This window comes from Protopterus annectens, chromosome 2.part1 (assembly GCF_019279795.1).
Source record: "Protopterus annectens isolate FY-2018-M chromosome 2.part1, PAN1.0, whole genome shotgun sequence".
Lineage (NCBI taxonomy): Eukaryota > Metazoa > Chordata > Ceratodontiformes > Protopteridae > Protopterus > Protopterus annectens.
In genome coordinates this window covers 317,624,523-317,630,773 of record NC_056729.1, presented here as the reverse complement: position 1 = coordinate 317,630,773, position 6,251 = coordinate 317,624,523, and positions in this window count along the sequence as shown.

Genomic DNA, 6,251 nt, shown 5'->3' with positions numbered 1-6,251 from the left:
TTTAACCATCTCTTAGCATCACTTAGCTGCAAGTAAAACCACGCAAACTTGCTTACAACTGCTTAAAAGTGCCTTAATCACTCTGTCTCCATCAGCCCTTGTTCTGCTTGGCAACAAAATAATCAGCCTGGCAAGTCTTGAACCCAGGATGTTGTGCACTACAATCATAGCTATGTACCACTACACCATCTGAGCTGCAGGAATTTGCAATGTTTTTACAAACATATCATGCACAACACTCATTTAACATAAGGGGAAATTATATATCCGTAGTACTCTTATATACATATATAAGTCTATATAGATACTAAGATATATATATATATATATATATATATATATATATATATATATATATATATATATAGACACACACACACACACACACACACACACACACACACACACACACACTCACACACACACACACACACATATGTGTATATATATATATATATATATATATATATATATATATATATATATATTCATATATATATATATATATATATATATATATATATATATATATATATATATATACATATATAGATAACCAACCTCTTACTGCTAGACATCTGCAAAAAGCCCAACAAAGTGGGGGATATAGGGCAAACAATAGTGACATCTTTGAAATATTGCTGCCATACGCGTTATAGTCTGCTAGAGTGGCGTGGTTTGCTTTAACATAAAATTCCAGATAGATTCCAGGTCTGAATCACACATGAATGTCATTAATTACTGATGTCAATGCTCACATCATCCCAGTGATTTCTCAGAAACCCACAACTGTTATGGGCAACAGACCAAACATATGAGCCAAGCATCTGGACAGTGGAGAGGTATGACCGCAGTCATGTAACAGAATGGAAAACCCATGACAGCTGCCAACCGTGTCACCCAGCACCTTTTGAACCACAGTAAGACCAACACGACACTACCCTAAATCAGCTCCTGGTAATTACCCATGTATATCCAAATATATCATGCACTAAAGGGATGGAACTGTAGGGAAAAGCAGATAGTGGTGCAAAAATGTTCACCCACAACCATTTGCACCACAGTAACAACAACATACCAGTACCCCATATGAACTCTAGAGTAGAACGACTGTTTGAACAGACATATCCTGATTGCCAGTCACACACTACACCGACATATACTGGCCCAACTCACATTGTACTGAGAATCATGAGGTATTACAGGACATTTCTCAGTCTGCCCCTACAGATATGCACACCTGATAGACCACCAGCAACTGTAACAGCATGCACAGTCAGATAGAAAAAGGATTTATGACACTCACATCTGCTACTCTCCCTACTCAGCCCAACAAACATCAACACATAACACTGCTACACAGTCTTGGCAGTCTGTTCACAATGGCCAGACATACATAACTCTCATATGTACAGATTTCCGCAGAATGTCCAGGGTGTGAGACCATGTTAATGGCCACTGCCACATACCACTTCCAGGACTCTGCTAAGTCAATGGGGTGATACCTGGAGTGCAGTCACTAAATAATGATATACCATACCTCTGCACCTCTTACTGTAAGACATCTGGACAAAGCATGACATAATTGGTGGACAGAGGGCCAGAAAAAGGGACATATCTCACATAATGGTGTTACACACTGAAACAGTTACTGGTGTCACAGGCTTTGTTGTGACATAACATCTCTGAAGGATATGATATCTGAAACACCAATGGATGTCAACAGTTACTGACTACAATTCTCACATTATCCTACTGATTCCACAAAAACAGACATCTGAGGAACAGACCATACATAACATGCAAACCTCTGGGCAGTCTGTGGACATCAGTACAGTTGAGAGGTATTTCAGAGACATATCACTATCAGAAGTCAAGTCACACAGATATTGCATGTCCAGATGAACCCTGTAAATCTAGCAAACCTCTATGTGTATAACAGCACTACTGACTTATAATCTGTACCCAGTTTTGGAGCTTTGTCTCCCATGTTGTTGGGCTGTCTCCACATGTCCTGTCCTGAGAGGTATTCTGACCTACTGTCCATGAAGCTGTAGCCCCTACACCTCCATAATGTCCTCCACACAGGCAAGGAAGAAATGTAAGGCCCACATGAAGGACATAATTATAGCACTGTGTTGCTATGGCATTGGCAAATGGAAAGACAGCACAGCTGCTCTGGATGCAAGTAGCAAGTGGGAGACACCAAATGGAGCACAGGCTATCACCTGCTCATGAGCAGTACCTACAGAAGGTGAGCTGTTGCCTATGCAACACAGGTCTCAACCCATCTACACAAAGACAGAGTGCAGCTACCCAAACCTAACCATTTGCATTGTTGTGAGGAAACTCTTCAGCACTATAACAGATATATCAATCATGTAAACTTGTAATGGAATGCAGAAGGGGGATGCAATGATGTCAAATGGCATATTCAACACTAGGCCACAACAAGACCTGATGGACTCACATGCTGCTTCCCTGGTCCCTGATTCACCCCAGCAAAGGTCAGCTCATGTATGAGTACTATTGGAGTTTCTGTTATCCAGCACTGAGTGTGTCATTGCTAGGCCAGCTACCTGGCTTGTTGTAATTATTCATATGTCACCTGTGTATGCTACTGTGATACATATGCTTGTCTTACACATGTAAGAGACGTATATAGGGTATGTGCATACTACACAACAGGTACAGATGTGCGTGTTGAACTGTATGCAATATACTGAGCCCATACCTGCTGACAACTGTCCAGAGTTTTGCAGACTGACCACATGTCTGCCTCATATTTGTAGTCAATGCCTCAGACAGTTGTGCATTGTCTGGCACATCACTGGTAACCCATTAAAGACTGAAGTCATAACATATTAGATTTGATTGTCAGATGTCATATCCTGCAGAGTACACCTGTAAATGCGACACCGCCTTTGCTGGCAGCTAAGTATGTTTCAGCTAGATCCATAAACTGAGATGATTTACTGGCCTTTGCCCACCACTGATGTGTGCCTTTGTGCAGATGTCTTGCTCTAACAGGAGCTAGGTGCCTTACCATGAAATCAATGTCAATCAAAGCGTACCTTGTCCTGTAGGATGCTGACATTTGTACAGTCACTGACACCTGATTTGTAGCTGTGGAGAGCACACCACCCTTGTCAGGTCACTCATCCCATCATACATTTAGACCCCAAATGGAGACCTGCAATGCCACGGGAGGTAGAGTGTTGAACATTAGCATACAAATACATGCCTCCAGGTTGGCCAAACAGTATGACACATGGGTGACATCCTGAGTGCAGTTAACAGTTGACAAAACACCTACTCAAATCATAGCTAGCTACAGGCCTCCAACCATGACTATGGACACCCACCACACCTATTGGGACCTGCTGGAATCTGTCAGGATTCAGTTGTCTACCCTGCTACTGGGTGACTTCAAATACCCAACCATAGTGTGCATGACCTATGCCACCATACATGAATGCACATAGATTCCTCAACCTTGTCAATGGCAATGCAGTGGATCAGCCAGTCAACAGTTCTATGGCAGGTGGAAATATCTTGTACCTTGTCCTAACTAACATGAGCAACCACTGTAGCTCTCTTACAATGTCATCCTCCTTGGTAATATCTGTTACCATCACTGTTCAGGTCACCATCTTCCCTGCCCCCCCATTTACAGTGTCAAACAGAATGAACTGTACACAAATGACTATAAATCCCCTCATAGCAGGTAGAAGTAGCTGCACAGCCAACATCCCATTTGTTGGAACTAACAGCAGTGTCCAGGCTCACACCACAATACTATGTGGGCACCTACATAGCTGTATGAACTCAGCAATACCTGAAAGGACAACATCATCTCCCTCAAGGTAGGGTAAATGCCTGTGATGGACATCAGCAATACAAAAATACCATAATAGATGGAGACAATTGTTAGACGTTTCAAGAAGGAACAAGTGCCTCATTGGAAGTAATGTCACCTTGGTCTGCACAAGCAAATAAGGTCACAGGTGATTTACCCTAAGGCTGTCTTTGAGTGCAAATTGATCACATCCACCAAAGCCAATCACTAGACCTTCCACACATGTGTCTGCAATTCCAGAGGTAACACACACATCTGCTCTGTAGTGGTGGTCAATAACACCACATGCACATATGGCATAGATATAGGTAACCAGCTGCAGACAGGTGAAGTGTAAACCTTACCCCCCTGTCCCCCATTGGTACATATGTGCATGTACAGCACCTGCTCCCCTCCCCTCATCATCAGGAAGCAGGTCCATAATGCCCTCTCAAAGTTAACACACAGAGGTCTATATAGGCCTGATACCATCCCTGTCTGAATCCTACATGAATACAGGCATGGGCTCTCAGATCCATTCTGCACTGTAATCAACCACAAACTGAGCACCGGTGTTATCCCACCTGCACAGAGGACAGCCACTGTCATCCCTATACACAAAGGTGGAGCAATCCACTGACCCAGCCAATATTATGCACATCAACCTAACTAGCCTGCTCTGGAAGGGCATGGAAGGCAATATCAAGGACATTATGAACAGAGACATCGGCAACATTGAAAATGCCTGAGCCCACACACCATGGTATTGTCAAAGGGAGATCAGGCCTGTTAAACCTGGTCAACCTCTCTGAAGTGGTCAATAAACAAAAGGATGAGGGAAAGATGGTGAACAATGCCTACTTTCACCTAGTGCAATCCTCTCACACTCATTCTCAGGCGGCCAGATACATACATCTACACAGCTATGCACCAACCTGTAGGTTACCAGATGGGTAGCTAACTGGCCCAATGTTAGTACCCACTCAATCAAAGTAGTAGAACCCACCTCTATTAGTAGATTCATCCACAACGGTGTACCCCAAGGATCAGTCTGGGGGACTGTACTGTTTGAAATATATGTATCTGAGGTACAGGACAAAAGCAGTGGTCTGTGGCTGACCAGGTGTACAGATGCTTGCAAGCTGGCCACTGTCTTACATTCCCCTACTGATGTGAACATCTCCCAAGAGGCACTCACCCAATTATTGACTGGTGCAAGAAGCATTACTGCAAACTGAATGCCAGGAGAGGCATCATTCGCCCTGCTGTGGCAGATTGTATCCACATTAAGTATGACAGTAATAATGCACTGACCATGCAATCAGATGTGAAGTGACTTCTGTACTGAGGTTGGTAGCAACCTGACAGTTTCCCACCATGTGGGCACCATTGTATGGAAAGCCATCTACATGGCCCACCTCACAAATATGGGTATGTCATCCAGGAACTGGGAGACCACAACATCTCTGTACTCCACCCTTACCAGATGCACTACCAAATACAAGGGCTCCTTTGGCATGCACCTTGCCAAGCAAACGCAGCAGGTGCAGATACCACAGAGGTTCCTTACCAGGCAATTTCAGGGTCTGCCACACCTACCCTATACAGATAGGCTGAAACCCCTGTCCATATACTCAGACTCATACAGACTGATCATAGATTACCTGTGTCTGGCATACAAGGCCATGTCTAAACCAACCTTGATGGCATTTCTGCATATCTGTAAGACATATTTCTCTCACGCATCACGCATGCAAGGCTCTCACCTGGTCTGTGACATGTATAGTACTTGTTGGTGGGATAGTGTGGTGTCCCACACAATACACTGTCTGTAAAATACATTATGTCTAGCAGAGTACATATATAGCCCTCTGGAAGAAGAAGATGGACAACTGCATGGGAAATGGATGAGACACCCCTGGGATCCTGTGTGTGCCCCAGATGGACAGGGGAAACAGGTGCTGGCTTGGAAGGGGAATGGGTGAAAGTCTGGGCCAGGCTTATGAGGGCATAAGGGCCTATAGTCTGGTATCATCTTATGATGCTATGCACCTAGTACTTGTATCCTGTATGTATTGCAGACTGCCCTGTTATGTTGTGTTAAATGAATCCCTGTGAGCCTGAACTATGTATGTACTGCAGTGATAGTGTATAGTCCTGTCCCCTCATCAGTTATCATCACATATCATTACACCTTGTTAGTGTGTGTGGTCTGTATAGCAGTAAGTCACCTGTTACAGTACGTGCATATGCACTTGGTGGCACTGTATATCTCACTCCAATAGCCTTGGTCTTGCTCACAATTACCATTCTACTACTAGGGCACTAGGCCCATCACACAGTAGGATTTGTCATCCTTTGTTGTGAGCTGGACAGTAGCAATGATAGAGATGGATTGCAGCAAGCAGAACTG